General features: G+C 38.9%; 1 long non-coding RNA gene and 1 pseudogene across 1 annotated transcript; both read left to right on the plus strand.

The window, feature by feature from the left end:
- The window catches only part of LOC131234625 (5'-3' exoribonuclease 3-like), a 36,495-nt pseudogene extending 15,889 nt beyond the window's left edge, over positions 1–20,606 (plus strand).
- LOC131234965 (uncharacterized) lies at positions 15,283–16,269 on the plus strand. The gene is made up of 2 exons (XR_009165863.1): positions 15,283–15,437; positions 15,937–16,269. It is a non-coding gene; the product is annotated as an uncharacterized LOC131234965 (long non-coding RNA).
- Positions 20,607–22,302: the final 1,696 nt, after the last annotated feature.

The raw sequence follows: 22,302 nt of genomic DNA on the forward strand, positions 1-22,302 counted from the left end.
CAGGGTGTTACATTACTGAAGTTTATTGATGAGAAACGCCTTCTTCTGGAGATTGAGAAACTAGAAGACAAGTTAAAAGTATCAGTAACAGCAGTTCAGTCGTTGGCATTAGTCTACATGAAGCTTTGGTCAGTACTTGATATTGACATTGTGTTTTATCTTTCCCCAAACATTGTAGGACGAAGAAATTCGAAGGAATGCTGTGGGGCTCGAAGTTATTTTTGTTCGGGCCAGTCATGATTTAGGATCGCAAGTTTCTTCTCTTTGTTGTCGATGTGTGCTTGTATCAGGGAATGAGCAGATCATAAACAAAGTGAAGATTGACAGTAAGAAAAGGTGTTCTTACATGCCAAGCAGGATTACGCATTTCCAAGGCACACACCCACTTATTGCATATTGGACATTTTATTAACATTACATTGATGTTTCCTTGTAGCGGTGGCTTGAATGGTTTTCTTATCAGATGCAACGAGCAATCATGCATGGATGATAGCAGCTCTCCTGTGAAGGGGATGGAATACACTATGAAGAATGATGTTGTGTAAGTTTCCTGCTATTGGCTTAAGTGTGCATAATGAGTCAGTGTACACCTCTCATCATCATCCAAGGTGATATGCTGGAAGCCGAACACATTTCTGAATGGCATTTGAAATCCCATGCATTTGGAAATACAAGCTGGATTTTCACTCCACTCTCCATGTGCATTGACATCTGGCTGCCTTGTTCAGGGAAAGAACATCTGAGTTTTTTTTTTTTTTTGATAAAATATTAACGTACTTTGATGCAGATGTGCAATGTTCGAGAACCCACCATTCGATTATCATATTCCTGAGCCACCTAAAAATGTTACAATGCCTGAAAAGGTATTCTTATGTTTTGTTTTAACTTGTCTAAAAGTCATTTTCTACCTTTTTTTTTTCTTTGTTATATTTTATTGTAAACTTCATATTAGATAGAATATTCTGCATTCTTAATTGCTGATGATCTTGTGTGATATGCACACATCAGTCTGGCTCAGCTGAATCATGTGCACATTATAAATGGGTCAAAGCCATAAAAAAATTAAAAAAAATAAAAAGCACTGATACAACAATCTCAACCACCTCATGTCATCCATTGAATTTGGACTGCCGATCACTTTCTATTTAGCCATATGTGGTTGGGTCATTTTTGTCAAATTTGGAGTTGCCAAAAGGCCTTTTTCGTGTATGGTTCCTATAGGCTAAGATCTTTGTTATGGCTCGAAAATTGAAAGGAATGATTCTGTTGAGTTTTGGAAAATTGACTCAGATAAATTCTTCTCACCAATTTCCAGGTAAGGATGCTATGGAGTACGAAGGGGTTAAACACCCCCCTAAACCTGCAATATTGTACCATACTCCACTCACAATATTGCAATCTCTACTCAAGGAGAATGAAATTCATAATCGGAATTTCGAAATTTTGTCCAATGGTTCATTGGCCCCAAAGGGGTAAAAAAAGAAAAAGAAAATAAAAGAAAAGAAAATGAGTAGTTGGAGTATCAGAGAGTATTAAGGAGAGGAAGGGGAATGTGGTGAATTGGCTTTCAAGCAATCTTTTTCCTAAGTCTTCAATGCTTGATCTTGGAATTGAGCTTCGATGGAACTTGATTTCCTTGGTAGCTACTTCAAGGAGAAATGAGGAAGGAAGAAGAACAAGATCACTTCTCCTTCCAAAGGTTTTTGAATCCTTTGCTCACTACTCCAAGAAGTAGAGCTGTACTCTCTGTCCTTAGGGTGAAGATGATAACACAATGTGTCTTGGAAAGCCAAAAATGATTGTCATGTGTAGATTGGTATAAAGATGGAAAAGAGAAGAAAGAAAGATAAAAGAAGGCAGGAGAGATTTTGTTCCAACTTTCGATCTTTCTGCTTCAATGCCCAGAGAATATGGAAGAAAACCAACATCTTTGATTTGAAATTGAGTTTGAAGATATGCCTTCAACCTTTTAATACCAAGTCATCATCCGTCATTATAATATCGTTGACATACACAGCCAAAAGAATGTAGCCAGAGGTTTAGTGCTTTGAGAAGACTGAGTGATCTACTTAACTCCTTTTTAATCCAAACGATATAGCTACACTACTGAACTTCTCAAACTAAGCTCGTGGTGATTGCTTCAACCCATATATTGACTTGTTTAATCTGCATAGTTTAGAAGATTCCCCCCGAGCAACATACCCAGGAGGTCGCTCCATATAAATTTCTTCACGTAGGTCTCTATGTAGGAATGCGTTCTTTACATCTAGCTGAAAGAGAAGCCAATCATGATTCTCAACGAGTGATATAACAACCTAAACAGAATTAAGCAGCCATTGGGGAAAATGTATCCAAATATTCTATCCTATGAATCTGGTTATGTCCCTTAGCAATCAACCTGACTTTATAACAATCAGTTGACTCATTTGGCATGAACTTAATTGTGTACACCCATCTACATTTGGCTAGAGTCTCATCTGTAGGAAGATCAGTTAGCTTCCAAGCATCATTGGAATTCATGGCGTTCATCTCTTCATCCGTAGCTCATTTTCAATTTTCATTGACAATGCCTCCTGGATTGACTTAGGTATGGATATAATAGACAAGGTAAGAGTAAACTAACGATAATTTGTGGATTGATGGGTAAAGGTGACAAAGTTGGAAATAGGATGAACTTAAGAACTCTTACCTTTCTGGACCATAGTTGGAAGCATTTATGCACAACCTTAGAGATATGGAAGAAATAAGAATCTTAGTAGGTACAGTTGCCAACTGTTGGATTGAAGAGGAATAGTTTGTAATGCCTAGTGTTGATGCAAACCCCAAGTTGAGGTTGAGCGGGTCACAGATGATTTCATGGTTAAGATGGACCAGATAAGGCCTGATCGAAGGCGAAAGTGATCCAAACTGTCAAAACCTTGAAACGAACGTATCTCGCAAACCGAAATGAGTTATCCAACTTGCCATATATGATTTTGGGGGTTGGACGAGCTACTTTAGCCACCCAACCCCTCTACGCTGGGTTTCCCATGCCGAATTTGCGAGATTTCATTAGACAGATGGTCAAATTTCTGTTTTATTTTTGTTTTTACAATTTATAGTAAGTTTTAGTTTAATTATAACTCTTCATCCTTTGGGCTTTAGAAGTTGCGTCCAACATGAAAAGTGCTTTAGAATAATTAAGAGAATCATATGGTTGGGCCAAATAGGACACTTACTATTTTTGGCTGAAAATCGTGCTGACTAGTAGTAATCACGATCGTCTATAAATAGTATAGTAAGTTTATTATTTATAGTAAGTCACGATTTTTAGGAGTTTTAGTTGTAGTTTAATTCTGAAACTTCTTCCAAGGCTTGGTATCCCTATTTAAAGGGTTATAAACTTGTTTATTTCAATTAGCAATCAATTTATGAATTTTTAGAAATTATTCCTATTTTCTTCTTTTCCTCATGGATTCGAGGTATCTCTGTGAGGCGTCCAGAGAAGCTCCATGGATTCGGAGTAGTTATCCCCCCGAGGAAGACGGTGCTCGACCTCATCATGTTCATCCTTGTGTTACAAGTGTAGGGCTACGATGTAGTAATAACTCGGTCAGATCGAGGTCGTACCCACATGGACTTAATCCATTTGATTACTGTTGAGCAGCACGCAACAACGCAGTGAACCGAGATCCAATCTCCGGTCTCACCCACAAACGATAAACAAGAAGAAATATAATCTACAAGTAGAATCAAAGCATACCAAACAAACCACAAGACAAGATATAAGTGGAAAAACCTCAAACAAGGGTAAAAAACCATGGATGCAAACTTCCACTATGAAGAAAAACGAAGATTACAAGGAAATATACTAACCTCTCCCTTGGAAGTACATAGAAAATCCTTTGCCCACACCTTAGAATTATTTCCCATACACTAAAAAAACCATAGGAACACCTATTTATAGTTTAGGCAACTTCCCTTTTGCACCCTTGCGAAAACCGACTCCAAAATCCGCAGTCCGCATCAAATCCGGAAATGAATCTGCGTAACCTCACTGGTCAAGTGGACCCCTCGACCGGTCGAGCATGGGCCACGACTGGTTGAGCACCTTGGAACCCAAAAACTGATGCTCGCTGAACTTTGAGTCGAGCTGTCCATGACTGGTCGAGTGGGCCACTCGACCGGTCGAGCAGGGCACTCGACTGGTCGAGCGGCCCCTAGATGTGGCTCCACATCTCAACAATCTCCCACTTGGAGACACATCGCCATAAACCTTCGTCTTCTACATCCGGAGTGCACCACCTCCCCGTCTTCAAGCCTGAAGACCAATCAAAGCTGAATAGAGCTTCAGCTTCTCCCGTGTGACCGCCTTAGTCAGCATATCCGCATAATTCTCACTTGTATGAATCTTCTTCAGAGCAATCGATTCATCTTCCAGTAACGAACGTATGAAGTGATATCTGATGGTAATATGCTTGGTCCTTGAATGAAAGGCTGAATTCTTAGCCAAGTGTATTGCACTCTGACTGTCACTGTACAGCTTGCAATCTGCTTGCTTCTTACCCAACTCTTCCATGAAACCTTGCATCCACACCATCTCCTTTCACACTTCTGTAGCCGCAACATATTCTGCTTCCGTCGTACTGATAGATACTATCTTCTGTAACTGAGAGACCCAACTGACTGCAGCACTACCCAGAGTAAAGACATAACCTGTAGTGCTTCTTCTGCTGTCGATATCTCCTGCCAAATCTGAATCTATGTAGCCTAGTAGTTTGATTTCCGATCCACCATAGCATAGCCCTATATCCACAGTACCTACCAGGTATCTGAGGATCCACTTCACAGCTTCCCAATGTTCCTTCCCGGGTTTATTCATGAACTTGCTAACAACTCCCACTGCTTGAGCAATGTTTGGCCTCGTGCTCACCATAGCATACATGAGATTCCCAATAGCTGACACGTATGGGACTTTAGCCATGTAGTCCCGTTCCACCTGCGTCTTTGCACCTTGCTCCTTAGAAAGCTTGAAGTGGTTGGCTAATGGAGTGCTAACCGGCTTAGCACCTCCCATATTGAATCGATCAAGTACCTTGGCTATGTACTCTGCCTGTGACAAAACCAGTTTCTTGTTTTCTCTGTCATGCTTTATCCTCATGCCTAGGATTTGTTTTGCAACTCCTAAATCCTTCATGACAAATTCTCTAGACAATTTTCTTTTAAGATCTGAGATGTCCTTCATGCTTGAACCGGCTACAAGCATATCATCAACGTATAGAAGAAGGATGATGTACGACGTATCAAACTTCTTCAAATAACAACAGTGGTCTGCATGACATCTCCTAAAACCGTTTCCCGACATGAAACTGTCGAACTTCTTGTACCATTGCCTCGGGGCCTGCTTCAGGCCATATAGACTCTTCTTTAGTCTGCACACTTTGTTCTCCTTTCCTGGTGCCACGTATCCTGTCGGCTGATGCATATATATCTCTTCTTCAAGGTCCCCATGAAGAAAGACTGTCTTAACGTCTAGCTGCTTTAGATGCAAGTTCTCTGTAGCCACTATACTTAAGACCATACGAATCGTAGACATTTTCACCACAGGTGAAAATATTTCAGTGAACTTGATACCCCCACCTTTTGTTGAAACCCTTTCACAACCAATCTAGCCTTGTACCGTTTCGAATCATCGTGCTCCTCCTTCAGTGTGTAAACCCACTTTTTATGAAGAGCTTTCTTACCCTTAGATAGAGTGACTAGCTCCAATGTACGATTAGACTTAAGAGAGTCCATCTCCTCATTCATGGCCTGCTTCCACTTAACCCGTGTATCTGACTGTAATGCCTCTTCAAAACTTCTGGCTCACCATTATCTGTCAGCAGTAGATAATGTAAGGAGGGTGAGTATCGGACCGTGGGTCTCCTCTCTCAAGTAAACCTCCTCACAACCGTTGTAACGCCCTGAAAATCGGGGGTCGAGTAAAAGTCTAACTCCCGAGTTCTAACGCATCACTTATGCAACATATTTAATGATGATTAAATGTTGTCTATTAGTGCTAAAACATGAATAAGATTAAGCAAAATCAGCAATACACAAGCGAAAGACTGAAACAAATATCTATAACTTGATAGACTAGTTTAGGTCCCCAAAGTATGTATGCATTGTCAATAATTACATGTATTGTTTGAATACAAAATATCAAAAATGTACCACTACAAGTATAACCCCAAAGCCCCGCCTGAGAATCTCTCCTCATCATCCTCAAAGTCCAGCTCCGCCTCGCAGCTACGCCATCATTTGAACCTACAACAGGGTCTATCCCGTAACGTGGGAGAGTGATCAACTTATAAAGCAAAGGTTAACATGTTATTAATCTTGCACGATACTCGATTAATGCCTTATCTTCGCATGTCGGTCACTACACATCGCCAAACGGCACATGTAATGTGGTGCATGAATATGATTACAAGTTCTAATATATGAGGGAAGCTAAGGTACCTCCTTGTATCAATTCCCAAACGATGATCCAATCTAGGGTCGTCAATCCTAGATTCTCATACGATGTTGTGGTTCTAGGTCGCCGCAAAGGGCTCGTCACCTTATCGGTGCAGTCTAGTGTACTCTTGTTGCTATTTAAGGGTTCTGTGGTTCTGCATCACTACAAAGGGCTCGTCACCTTATCGGTGTAGGCCGGCTCGAATACGGTGTCCCATACCATCGTATTCGGCTCACGAGTGCAGGTCTCGAGCACGGTGTCCCATATAACCATGCCCGGCTCATGAGTCTTAGCGGATCGAGATACCAAGGTTTAAGAGGGTTTTCACCGGTGAGTTTGGTCAAATAATAGCATCATGGTGAACATACATCGGGTGAATCGGGTTACTTGATGAGCTACGAGTTGAGTTAATCGACATGAAGTGCGTTTGTGGCCTAACCACTACCAACATCCCAAGTGGCTCGGATTCATCGCATGTGGCGAGACAACCTCGCCACCAAATCGAACACAATTGCCCGAACTATGTCCCAAACACATTCAATTATAACAGAAATCATACAAGCTAATCCGAACAAGAATGGATCAACAATTCCAATCATACAAACATGTGAGCATGTGATGGATTTCAACTTAAACAAGAATTCACACATATGTAATCCCTAATTACATGGAAGAAATCATACACCTTGTTAAGATAGTTGAGAATCTCTTCTCAACGCCCATATAAAGTACAATATATTACACGCTTGTTCATTCAGACATTTCTACAAACACTTAGACTACATATTCCAACATACATGATGTATGTTGGTGATAACACGTCCATATAAAGTACAATTTATTACACACTTGTTCATTCAGACATTTCTACAAACACTTAGACTACATATTAATCATAGCAAATCCATACTCATACAAACATTTCAACAAACACAAGAATACACTATATTCAACATAGTTTATATATATGTGTAGAGTGCGGGAACAACATGTATAAGCATGTGATAGCAATTCAAGTCAGTCATAAATCATTACTGACATTGAAAGCCTTGAAAACCATAACCTAAACATTTATAGTCCGCACCTTTTGTCGGCAAACTCGTATCGAACTCAATTTGAACACTACGCCTTTGTTTACGGCACAACGGCAACTTATAGCATGAAATACGGCGGTTGAGTACGTGGAGTAGCGGGATCGAATCCCAGGAAGAATCTCCAACTCTCACTCTCACTTTCTCTCTTTTCCCTTTCTAGGGTTTCTCAAATTCATATGGGGTGAGAGAGAGAGAGGGTTTAAGGTCCTTATATGGGCCTATGTTTGATGGAAATGGCCCAGGGCCAAGGTATAAATACGGACTATTCCGGTCCAAAGGAGCACTTTTCGTGGCCCCTTTTCCACGTGCGGTCGGACTTAAGGACCATGGATTTAGGTCAAGCTCGTGAAAGTTCATTTCTCCCGATTCGAGCGATGGTTTAAATATTTTCATTTCTTTGCATTTCAACACACTTCTCCGAAGGAGTTGTCAAATGTATAGTTTCGGGTAATCGGACTCGTGCGGTCCAGTCCGATACAGAGCAACCGGGTTTAGGGATTGATCAAGGTAACGTAGCGTCAATGATTCCTGCACGTTTTGGGTCTTGCGGATCATATTTAAAGTGATTAGTGCGCACTCTAGTTTAGCACTTATTAACATTAACCTAATTTCTAAATGTTTTGGTCAATTTCTGGTACTCGGGTCCTTGTATTTTTTCGAGACGTTCCTGGTGTATGCGGCTCTGTCTCATAATGCTCCTGTGCATGATCTTCCTATGGCGCTCCGGTAACCTTTCAACTCTACGAATTCTTTCTCTTCGGCCTTATTTTCCTGTTCTTTTTCATTAAAGACTACGTTCTTGCTTCTAATGATTTTCCTATTACCTGTAACCAAAATCATGCTGCCCGTAGCCTATAAACGTGCACCTCCTGGACTTCGCATCAAGCTTGTTTCTGTGCTCTGCATCCATCACTCTGAGATGTGAAAGCTTCACTTCTTTTCCAGTCCACGTTTCTTATGGTAGCCATCTACTCCTTTGAGGACTTATTAATGAGATATGCGGCAATATTCATAGCATCTTCCTAAAAGGTCTTGGGCAACCCTACATGTAACCTCATGCTCTGGCGCGCTCAAGGATGGTCTCAACCACACCATTCTCAACCACACCATTCTCTGCGGTATCGGAATCGTTTTCGATGTTTGATTCCATTTGCACAATACTCCTCAAATCTCTTATCACAAGATTTCTTATCCGATCTCGAGACATTTCTTACCAAGAAATACATCAAATACATCGATAATATTTTCTACTAGCATTATCAATAAAAGAAACAAAATAATGTGAGCCACCAAGAGATAATACCTGTGCCGGTCCCCACACATCTCTGTGTATAAGCTCCAACAAATGTGTCTTTGGAGTACGTCCTATTTTCTTAAAACTTACCCTCTTCTGCTTGCCATACACACAGTCATCACAGAATTCCAAGTCAATAGACTTCAGCCCTGGTAGTTTTCCTTTTGACAATAGCACTTTCATCCCTTTATCACTCATATGTCTCAACTTCTGATGTCATAATTGCCCATTCACTTCAGTTGATGCAACTGCGAGCAAACTATACGATCCTAAAGTCACGTACAAAGTTCCTTCCTTCTTGCCTCAAGATATCACTAGGCACCTTTTGTAATCTTATAAGAATCACTAGTGAATGTCGTCACATATCCGGTATCGGCTAACTGCCCCACTGAGATTAAATTTCATTTTAAACTCGGTACATGTCTGACATCCTTCAATTTCAAAGTCGTTCCGTCTTTCTGATTTATATGAACGTCTCCCTTTCCAACAATACTACATGGCTCATCATCACCCAGGTAGACTCTCCCGAAGTCACCTGACACATAATCACGCAGAACTTCCTTACATGAAGTGGCATGAAACGAAGCACCCGAGTCTATGACCCAAGACTCATTCCTCGCATCAAGAGACAAGATCAATGCCTCTGTGTCACTCTCCTCAGATAGATTCACTGAATCCTTCCCACCTTGAGAGCTTCCTTCTTGTTTCTTGAGCGCCCTGCAATCACGTTTCATGTGCCCCTTCTTGCCACAATGCCAACACCCGTCTTTGTCTTTCGGTCCCTTGGACTTCTTCCTCGACTTAGAACGTCCGTGTTTATTGCCTCCTTTGTTCAGCAATCTTCCTCTTCCTTCAACGTTTAGAGCATTCCTTGAATCCCCTGAAACTCCTGATGCCTTTCTTCTAGATTCTTCGCTGAGAATTAGACCGGCCACATCATCAAATTTCAGCTTTGTCGACCCTGAAGAATTGCTCACAACAATCACCAAACCATCCCAACTGTCTGGCAAACTGGATAAGATTAATAATGCCCTGACCTCATCCTCAAAAACAATGCCAACGGATTCCAACTGGCTCGTGACTGTATTGAACTCGTTTAGATGTTCAGCCACGCTCCCACCATCTGACATCTTCATGTTGAATAGCTGTTTCATAAGATGAACCTTGTTGGACGCTGAGGGTTTTTCATACATGGTGGCTAGGGCTTCCATTAATTCTTTTATGGTTTTTATCTTGGATATATTGAAGGCGACACTCTTAGACAAAGAGAGTCGGATCATTCCTAAAGCCTTCCGATCTAATAAAAACTATTTATCATTTGTCATCTTATCTGGTTTCTTCTATTTTCCTCTTAGAGGAATATAGAGGTCCTTCTGATGCAGATAATCCTCTATCTGCATCTTCCAGAAGGGAAAGTTTGAACCATCAAACTTCTTAATTATAGTCTTCCCTTCTTTCGTGATCACTCCCAATAGAACCAAACCAATAGCTCTGATACCAGTTGTTGCGCAGCATGCCAACAACGTAGTGAACCGACATCCAATCTCTGGTCTCACCCACAAACGATAAATGGAAAAAAATATAAACTAGAAGAAGAATCAAAGCATCCCAAAGTAACCATAAGACAAGATATACGTGGAAAAACCCCAACAAGGGTAAAAAACCACTGATGCAAACTTCTGCTATGAAGAAAAATGAAGATTACAAGGCAATATATTAACCTCTCCCTTGGAAGTATATAGAAAACCCTTTGCCTATACCTTAGAATTATTTCTCATATACTAGAAAAGCCTTAAGGACACCTATTTATAATTTAGGCAATTTCCCTTTCGCACCTCTGCGAAAACCGACTCAAAAATTCGCAGTCCGCATCAAATCCGAAAATGAATTTATGTGGCCACGATCAGTCGAGCACCTCAGAACCCAAAACTTGATACTTGCTGGACTTTGAGTCGAGCTGGTCCTCGACTGGTCGAGCAAGGGAACCCAAAAACTGATGCTTGCTGGACTTTGAGTCGAGCTAGTCCACGACTGGTTGAGTTAGCCACTTGACCGGTCGAGCAGGGCACTCGACTGGTCAAGCGGCCTCCAGATGTGGCTCCACATCTCAACATTTGGAATACTTTAGAACTAGAACTAGAACTAAATCTACATCTAAAATTTGGTATAAAGAATAAAGATGTAATTGAGAAGGAATTTAATAGAGATAAAACGCTAAAGTGTCAATGATCCACTTATATCCATCCTTAATGTTTTAATTCACTTGATTCAATCATATAACTTAACTGGAATCGAAGTCCTATCCTATAAAGCTGGATGATAAAGTGGCTAAATCATCATTAATATACTCAAAATAGATTTGAACTTAAATTGAATTGGTTCTCACATAATGCACAAAAATATTAATCGCATGAAATTCAAAGCATCTAATGTGCCCCTAGTCTACGAAAGATCAATGGATTTTACAGATTAATCCCTTGCAAAATAGATAAGCAATCACTCTTATCTTTCCAAAGCATCCAATGTACCCAGAGTCGACAGTGGATGAAAGTAAACTAAAAATAACCTTCACTCAAACCAATAACATGAATCAAAGTAAACCAAGATATTAAAAATAACTACAAGCTTCACCTCTTAGCCCTAGCTAAGAGATAAGCCAATCAAAGACATGATTGAACTAAAACTCAAAAGAAAAACATAAAAACTAAAGTAGAACTGAAGGATTGGAGAAAAAGGAGGACACCGAAGAAGCTCCACAACTCATCGCTCTATCCTTTTTACCCTAATTCGTATCTAGGAAAGCTAAAATTGGCCCTTTACATGGGAAAATTCCACACCGACTTCAAATTTATGTACTTTTGTTACGCATCAATTGCACCGACTGTACGCTTCGGTCGCATTGAATATCACTTTAGTCACATTGAGTTAACCTCTCGGTTGCAGCCAAATTTCTTCAATATCCATCTGAAGGAGAAGGCTCTGTCTCTCTTAGATCGCACTGAACTCTCTTTCGGTGGCACCAAACATGGCTTCAGTCGCACTTAAGTGTCGAGCCAAATTAACTCTGAAAGCCATAATTTTTTGTTGGACCGTTCTGTGCACATTCGGTCGAACCGAATAGTCTGTAATTTCTGTTATTGCACTTAGTGATTTTCCGGTTCTCTCTCTTTTGCACTTGGTTTTCTTGGATCTTTGGCACTTGAAATCATTATTATCACTTCCAAATCTCCAACTCTTTACTTAGTCATTCTTTGAGCATTTAATCTTCGTTTTAATCATTTTTTTCATCTTAGTTCTCCAAATCACATTGCATAGGAAAACATACGTAATTAGATCAATTAAGCGCATCTATATTGATGTAGAGTGGCTCGCGGACACTCTCATGCCCAAGATGGACCAGAGAAGGCCTGATCGGAGGCGAAAGTGATCAGGACCGTTAGAACCCTAAAGCAGTATCTTGCAAACCAGAATGAGTTATTCAACGTACCGTATATGATTTTGGGGTAGGAGAAGTTACTTTAGCCAACCAACATTGTTATGCTAGGTTTCCCATGCCGGATTTGCGAGATTCCATCAGATCGACGGCTGAAAGTCCATTTTAATTTCATTTTTACTATTTATAATAAGTTTTAGTTCAATCATAACTCTTGATCCTTTGAGTTTTGGGAGTCATGCCCAACATTAAAAGGGCTTAGAAAAATTAGGAGAATAACATGGTTAGGCCAAATTGGACACTTAAACCATTAAGTCTAGTAGAAACCATGACCGTCTACAAATTCATTTTTGATATCACTATTTAAAGGATTGTAAATTCATTTTTATCATCAAATAATTTATTTGTGATATCACTATTTAAAGGATTGCAAATTCGTTTTTATTATCAAATAATTTATTTTTGAATTTATTATATTTTATTTCTATTTTCTATTTTTCCTCGTGGATTCGAGGAATCTCTGTGAGGAATCCGATGAAGCTCTATGGATTCGGGGTAATTATTCCCCGAGGAAGACGGTGATCGACCTAATCACATCCATCCCTACGTCATATACTTATAAAACCAATGCATAATAAGGGAGAAATATACAATATTTCACATTCAACACTTGTAATTTTCTTATTTTTCTATAATATGTATGTGTAAAATCCTTCTGAGGTGATGAAGGTTTCTTAACATCAAATTCTGAAGGAAATACCTTTGGCAAAGGAACTTTCTTAGATTTAGCTTCAACGGAATGATCATCTTAGCGTACAATGAAACATCTTCAAAGAAGGTTACATCATTAACCACAAAATGCTTGTTAAGAGTTGGGAATAACACCAATAACCCTTTTGAGTATGAGGATATCTCAGAAAAATACACTTAGTTGAATGAGATGATAATTTATATCGATTTGACCCAAATATATGAGCAAAACAAGTACAACCAAACACTTTGGGAGGAATATGATAAGCTGGTTGATCAAGAAATAACATAGAAAACGTTGTTTTTCCATCTAAAACTTATGAAGGCATCCTATTGATCAAATGACTTGTAGTAAGAACTGCATCACCCTAAAAGATTTGTGAAACATTCATTTCTAGTAACAAGGCTCGAGCCACTTCCATTAGATGTCTATTCTTGCCTTCAATCACCCCATTTTGTAGAGATATACAAGCACAAGAGGTCTGGTGGATAATGCCCTGACATTGTTAATGGGTTTGAAAATCCTTATAAATAAATTCTAGGACATTATCTCACTTAAACATAGACAATTTTGCACCAAATTGATTCTTTATTTCATTATAAAAATTTTGAAATACATGAAAGACTCTCGACCTATGCTTTATTAGATATAACCATGTCATCCTAGAGTTATCATCAATAAAGAGAATCAAGTATCTAAAACCTAACAAACTTGGGACTTGAGTTTTGGACACTAAAACCCCTTAATGGGCACAGAAGCAACCTTAGAATGAACCAAACAAGAAATAGAGAATGAAAAAGAACAAACAAACATAGAGAACATAAAGATTTTTATGTGGAAAACCCTCGTGGAAAAAAAAACAATGGCACAAAGTGACGACCAATCCACTATATCAGAAGAATTACAAGAGATTGAACAACTTATAGATGGAAAATTCTGGATCCCCTTGAAAACCCTTTTCAGCTCTCAAGCTCTATTCGTCTTAACCGTAATCCCCATTTGGGAGTTATATTTATACACTTCATACAAAATTAGAAACAAAACCCACACTTGCATGCAAAACATGCATCCACTGTCGATCTAACTATCGATTGGATCAATAGGACTTGACAAACCATTGATCGAATCAACACCTTTGTCAATCGAATTGATAACATCTAAAAACATCCAACGACCAAACTAGAATTTATGGGAATATTTTGAGCGAATCGATAGCCTATCGATCGCATTGAAAATCCTTCTATAGCACTAGGTTTGACGGCACTTGATCAGCATCGAGTCTGTCCCCACACATCAATATGGACTAATTTAAATGGAACATCACTTCTTGAATTAAATTTAGACAGAAAATGAACTCTATGATGTTTACGCAGCTTGTATGCTTCACACTCTAACTTTGAGATCTTGGGAAGAGATGGGATGAGTCTACTATGAGAGCTTGATTAGTCCTTGGGGGTATTCCATGAAGATCTTAGCATAAGTCAAAAGTATGATTTGTTAGGCCACAATGAATAACGTACTGTCTCTTCGACTGACTACCTCTACCTCCCACTGAGAGTCTACCACCTCTTCCACTGGGGAGAGCACCAAGCCCAATACGCCCACCATGGCCTTCACATAACTTAAAATAACTAGAAGAAGAGTCTAATGCAGTTTTATCAGATGCATTAACATTAACATTATCAAATTCGCTTCTTAAGGAGACTCTCGAAAGCCTTACATGAACCTCTGCCATTGAAGGAATGTTAACTCATCTCAAAATTTGATCATTTGCCGATTGATACTCTTTTGGCAGTCTAGATACTAGCTTGACTACTTTCATATCTTCTCATTGCTTATTCATGAGCGTGACGTATGACATAATAGGATGAAATATGGAAAGCTTTTCCCACATTCTAGTCAATTTTGCAAAGCATTTGCTAAGGGGTTTATCCCTCTTTTCAAAAGAGAGGATCTCATCAAGGTATCCTGTATCGGTATCGGTTGGCGTAATGGTGCCTTCCGATACGGATACGGATACGGGGGTGTAACGGCGATACAGGGGCGTAATGGCCTATAATGATGCAAATTTTTTTATTTTTTATTTTGCCGAAAAAATATTAAAAAAATATGGATTAAATTCAGAATATTCTAAGCATTCCAAATATGCATTCATTTATAAATTGGAACGTGTTTATGGTGGTGTGACTACCCACTCTTTGGTGAGAAGTTGTATCAGATTGTCTGATGAATTAATGAACCAGACAACCTGGATTTGACTGCAAAACTCATATATTTACTTTTCTAACTATCTAGTATCAATGATAGATATATTAGAATGAATGTTATATGAAAATATCTTACATGTGTAATATATTCAAATTTTTTTTAAAAAAGAGCCGAAAATAGTGCGGAAAAAAATATAAAAAACTATAAAATTACAACAAAAATCTGTAAAATGCCATTAACATGTTCTAATATGATTAACACATCATATTCTACCATTAAAACAACAAAACATTCAATAAAAAATGATTTTTCGAATTAAAAAAAAGGGGCCGAAAATAGTGCGAAAATAGAAAAAAAATATAAAAAAATATAAAATGACAACAACAATCTATAAAATGCACATTAACATGTTCTAATATGATTAACACATCATATTCTACCATTAAAACAACAAAACATTCAATAAAAAATGATTTTTCAAATTAAAAAAAAAAAAAGCGCCGAAAGTAGTGCGAAAATAGAAATAAATTATAAAACAATATAAAATGACAACAACAATCTGTAAAATGCACATTAACATGTTCTAATATAATTAACACATCATATTCTACCATTAAAACAGCAAAACATTCAATAAAAAATGATTTTTCGAAAATTTAAAAAAAGGGCCGAAAATAGTGCGTAAATAGAAAAAATTATAAAAAAATATAAAATGACAACAACAATCTGTAAAATGTACATTAATATCTTATATTATGATTAACACATCATATTCTACCATTCAAACAACAAAACATTGAATAAAAAATATAAATACTTATTTTTGAGGAATTTCTGGAAAATGGCCCACGGAGCTTCGAATCAAGAAAATCCTTAATATAAGTTGTTTTTATCTGTAATATCAAGCTAAGAGTGGTCGAAAATAGCAATAGAATGATTTAGGAAGAGTTTGGAAGAAAGAAGTTTCAAAAAAAGTGAAAAAACAGACCTTAAAAAGCAAAAAAATAAAAATTTGACCGTTACGTCCTAACCGTTACGGGGCAGTAACGATTGTTACGGCTACAGAATCGGGGGGTGTCCCGTTACGGCCTTGTATCGCGTAACAGCCACTGCCGTTACCGATATGTATCGGCCAATACGGCCGGATCGTAACAGATACGGGACACCTTGGATCTCATATAATTGATACACAAGAAATATTTTGTTTCGAGTACACACTCTTTACAGTATCCCAAACATCTTTTGTTGTGTTTATTAACGCCATATTAGAGCTCACTTTAGAATCCATGCTATTCCATAACCAAGATCAAATTTGGTCATCCTCGTGCATCCGTTATTTGTATTTAGGATCAGATTCCTTTGGTTTAGGACCTGTGAGATATTGATTCTTTTCACGGGCTAAGAGAAAAACCTTGACGGACTCAGCCCTTCGAAGGTAATTCTTCCCGTTCAACTGGACAGAAGTTATCAACGCATTAAAGGAAGGACCCTACATTTTCTCAAGAGACGATGAACCACCAACTACACTTTTTTTGCTCCATTGACATTCCACAATAAACTTCAACACCAATGAAGAACACTAATTTTAAATGCTAGATCCACACACAACCATGTCCAAAATCACATAACAGAGAAAATTTTGGCTTAGAATAACTCTTATTCATGTCAAAACCATTCCTACATCGCATACTACTTTTCGGTTAGGAATATTCAACAAAAAACTACATCCTACACAATAAAACCAACATAAAAGAACGACTTTAAACATCACATCCTGAAAAATTAGTAAGCCTTTAATATCTATCCCCTATGTTTTTTGAAAGATCCCCAAAGATAAATCCAACAACTTGGGGGTGGATTGGAGAAGATTGTGGGGTTCGAATCACTCATAATCATCCATTGATACCACATAGATTGGTATAAAGTTGGGAAAGAGGGAAAAAAAAAAAAGAAGAGAAGAAAAGATGAAGGAAGAAAATAATGGCTTAGGTTTGCACGTCCCCACTCCATTCTCTTATATTAAAGTAATAAAAGCAAATATGACAAAAGTACCCCTATACAATATACTTTATGTCCAGTATATCCTAAGGCTAAAACCACTAAGGGCCTGTTTGGAACGTAGGATTAGGTGGTATGGAATTGTGTTGAAATTCTGAGCCCTCAACAAACCCAGATCAACCCCAGGTATTAGAAATTTGGATCTAATACCACCGTTAATCCATGCGCTTTGTGGAAGCACATTCAACGAAGATAGAACAATCGAATAAACAATAACCAACCAATCAAGCAATCAACCAAACAAAAGATGTTTTACATGGAAAACCTTTGTGGGAAAAAACCACGACACAAAGTGACAGAAATCCATTATAATCAAAGCTATAGAGATCACACTACTCACCTTTTTCGATTATAGATGAGAAACGGATCTCTCCTTGCGATGCGCACCTAGGAAAACCCTCACCTCTCAAAACCCTTGCCCAGAGAAAACACTCGTCTTAACAAGCCCTAATTGCGATCAGACTTAAAAACCCCGATTTGCGCAAATTCGCGTTACCCATTCGGTTGGACCAGATGTAACCTTCGGTAGGACAAAACCAACCTGACTAACACTTTTCGGTCGAACTGAAAACGTGCAAATCATCACCACGTGCAACATGAGAATCCACCCAATTTTCGGTCGTGCTGAAAATGACCTCAGTGGAACTGAGATGGGACTTCTCTGCACTAGCAGATTGGTAGAATCCAAGGCATCTTGCACAACAAATTGCATTTGGTCCGACGCAAATTCCATCAGGCGTTTGGAAATGACAGGAAGGATTTGATTAATCTAGGTATCATATCATCTAGTCCCAATAGTAGATACTGTGAGATTTCTAGTGGATTTTGAGTCAACCAAGGCGTGCGTAATTACTAAGTAACCTAATCAAATTAGGACTTGACAGTGATTCTTAACATGCCAAATGGGCTTTTACCCCTTTTGGTGAAGTTTCTTGAGGGTGTTTTGGTAACTTCTATCTTTTGTCAGTTGTTTGTTATGTTGTTAGTTAAGGCGTTGACACCTCAACATGGGTTAGTTTGGTGGTTGAGAGGTTTAGTTGCTGATTTTTGTATAAAAGGCCGTCTTTTCTGCAATTTTACTTAGCTTTGAGTTTCGTAATGAAAATTAAGGATACCAGAGGGAGGTTTTCATTGGTTTGTGATTGCTAGAGAGGTGTTCGGTTGATGGATTGCACTCCAAACCCCTGAAATCCCCAATTCCCTTCTTCCTACTCTCATTTCTTGGTTGAAAAACATGCCTTGTATGGATTCTGTCGAATTCATGTGATCCAAAGGGAGTTACGTCACTCTGATTGGGCAAACGATTTTTCTTCAATTCTTGTCATCGAATCTGTGATTTTGGGTTCCGAAGATACTTTTTATGGGATATATAAATTACACTTTTCTAAACATTGTACATTTAAATGTATGGTAATTACCATACTTTGGAGCTGTGTGGGGTCCACCCATGTTGTTTATGTAGAATAAAAAAACCATTCATCTGGTGTGACTCATGTTCATTGTATATCCCAGGAATAATCTCGTTCCAAAACTCTGGTGGGACACCACATTGAGCAATGTACAATCACAGCTCAAAACTTCTACATTCACTTGTTATGGCCCACTTGAGTTTTGCAATAGTTTATTTTTGATGTGACCCTTCTTCCTGGTGGGACGGGCCTAATTAATTGGTTGGATGACATGTACACCACAAGGCAGACACCAAAATCTATCTGGAATTTTCTACTTGGGCATCCCCCTCCTCCAATCTCCCCCCATTCATCCCTTGTGTACTCACCTGAGTTATCAATCCGGCTGTTTTTTTGGGATCTGGGCCTAACATTTGTGGTCCCATCTAATGGATGTGTTAGATGGTACAACATCATGGAGGGCCCCACAGCCTGTAATTACCATATCACTGAATTTTCGGATTCTTATCTCATTTACTTCCATTTTGCTTGTATCTAATAATTCATCTGTGTAAATTTAATTGAACTAAAAATGTAAGCTGCAGATGATCACTGAAGCAGATATAGAAGAAAGACCACTCTGGCATGAATGTTATGGCAATCAGAGGCAAAATAGGTGAATTTTCTTTCTCATAATGATGCTTTTGTGAGAAATATCGAAATCGAAAATTCAGTTGCATCTGTTTAAACTTGTGTATGAAAACTTGGCAGAGTGCAAAATTGGCAAAGGCCTGCAATGGAAACAAGAAATGTTGGAAAACTCAGTTCATCTGACCCATCATTGGTTCGAGAGATGTGTAAAGGGTCGGGATCAGGATGGGGCGGTGGGAGAGGAAGAGGTTCTTCGAATAATTTGAATTTCAGTCAGAATTCTGAGACTTGCAGGGGAATTCAAGCACAAAATGGCAGTTATTGGCAACCGAGAAATAGAATGTCAGCCGACGGGATTGGAAGCCGCCAGTACAATACTCGGCCTGACGTTGGTATGAATGGTCAAGGCCAAGGGAGAGGAATTCGGTCTTTTGAAAAACCAAGGTTTGGTCAGACTTCGGTTGCAGTTGGCGGAATTCAGGTTAGAAATGGCGGTTTCTCTGTATCAGGAAATGGCTTGAGGGCCGACAGGGGTGATTGCTGGAGATCAAATTCTCAAGTTCCATCAGCACCAGGAAATGGCTCAAGGGTTGAGAGGAGTGATAGCTGGAGACCCATTTCTCAGGTTTCAGCAACACGGAGTTCTCGGGGCCGAGGAAGAGGCTGTTTTGAGCCATCTTCTTCAAGCTGATGATAGTAGTTAAGACAGTTATCTTCTTTTAGATCTTGGATAAGGTGTTTGGGTTTTGTTTTAGGGTATTTGGCTGCACCCTGTTTCATGAATATGAAATTTTGGACCAAATTAGACTGATAAATCATGAATATCATGATTTTGGTGCAACCAAACGCACCAATCATGGCTGTTTTGGGCAAATCTTTTTTGAGTAGTAGATGGTAGTTAAGGCAGTTATTTTCCTTTTGTGTTTTGGTTTAGGGTGTGTTTGGTTGCACCCTATTTCCTGAAATAGGAAAATTTGTACTAAAATGGACTGATAAATCGTGAAATATCATGATATATGATGCAACCAAACGCCGCCTTACTTTTTTTATGGAGTTTCATTTTTGGTAATGAAAACTATCATAACAGTTAGGTGATTTCGATTCCGTATTTCTATGTTGTATTTCAAGCACCCTTGACTAAAACGGGTTGATCTGGGCTGACGGATGGAAGGTTGTAAGCTTCAATTGCACTACAATGTTACTGCACTTCAACTTGTTTAATGAAAGAAAACATAGCATTTTGTATGTCAATTCAAGGAGGAGTTTGATTCTCTGGCTTAATGCAATGTTTCAGATGTGTTATTAAAATGAGGCCGTCCAAATCATGACCATAATGATGCAGGTAAGGACGTGATGAGGTCCATTGCCATTCCTCAGGGATAACTACTCCAACTCCATGGAATTCTACTGACTCTTCACAGAGATTCCTTTAGTTCACTTGGGGATGAAAATAGAAAATAATTTCTAATAAATTTGAAATAAATTAATTAATGATAAAAAATGAATTTACAAAGACTCAAACTCCCTAAAAACATGGAAACATACTATTTATATATGGTCATGATTCATATTAGATTTCATGGTTTTCAGCAAAAAATAGTAAGCGTCCAATTTTGTTTAACCATGATATTCTCCTAATTTTTCTAAGCCCTTTTCTACGTATCAAAAGTTATGATTGAATTAAAGCTTATTATTTATATAAAAAATGAAAATAAAATGTACTTTTAATCGTTGATATGATGGAATCTTGCGAATCTGGTATGGGCAACCCGGCATAGCGGGGTTGGGTTGCTAAAGTAGCTTCTCCTACCCTAAAATCATATATGATATGTCCAAAAACTCATTCTAGTTTTTGAGATACGAATGATTTAAGGTTCTGACGGTCCTGATCACTTCCGCCTCCGATCGGGCTCTCTGGTCCATCTTGGCCATGAAGGTGTTTGTGACCTAATCTACATTAGTCCCCTCCACTTCAAAAAAACTAGATGCTTTGGTTCATGATACTCGGTTAGATTCGCAACGTTGAAAATACATGAAATCTTATGTCATCTGGAAGATCAACAATGTAAGCGTTGTCGTTGATCTTTTGAAGGATCGGTACCAGTCCAATCTTCTTATTCTTCAACTTGTTCTGGGTCTTGGTCAGGAATCTCTCCTTACATAGATGGATCATAACATGGTCGCCCACTTCGAACACCTTCTGTCACTGATGCTTGTTGGCTTGCTCCTTATACTTGTCGTTTGAGGCATACAACTTGGCTTGTACATCTGCATGAATGCCCACGATTCGGTCCGCTATATGTTCTGTTGCAATGCTCATGCATTTGAGCTTGGCAAAAGGGAAAGTCAAGTGTGTGACGGGGCACTCAACTATAAACAATCTGGAATGGAGACTTTCCTGTCGAGCGGTTCACCATGTTGTTTAATGCAGACTCCACTTGAGATAAAGCCAAATCCCACTTCTTCAATTTGTCATTAGAAATACACAGAAGGAACTTTCCAAACGTGTGATTCACAACTTCAGTCCGCCCATCGGTCTGTGGGTGGTAGGCACTACTGAATTGAAGTTGTGTACCGAATCGATTCCACAAAGTCCATTAGAAGTGGTTAATGAACTTTGTGTCACGGTGAAAAGTAATGGTCTTGAGAACTTCGTGTAGCCGCACGACCTTTCTGAAGAATATGTTTGTCATGTGTGTTGCATTGATAGTCTTCTTACATGGGATAAAGTGCGCTATCTTTGAGAAACGATTTATCATCACAAACATCGAATCTATGCCACGTTGTGTTCATTGAAAAATAAGTACGAAGTCCATAGATAGGTCCTCCCAAGGGCCGTTAGGCATATGCAACGGGGTGTAGAGGCCCGTATTCTAAGACTTCCTATTGGAGGTCTGACAAACATGACAATGCTGCACTACTTTACCCACGTCACGTACCAATTGCG

The sequence above is a fragment of the Magnolia sinica genome, chromosome 19 (genome assembly GCF_029962835.1).
Source record: "Magnolia sinica isolate HGM2019 chromosome 19, MsV1, whole genome shotgun sequence".
In the NCBI taxonomy this organism is placed as follows: Eukaryota; Viridiplantae; Streptophyta; class Magnoliopsida; order Magnoliales; family Magnoliaceae; genus Magnolia; species Magnolia sinica.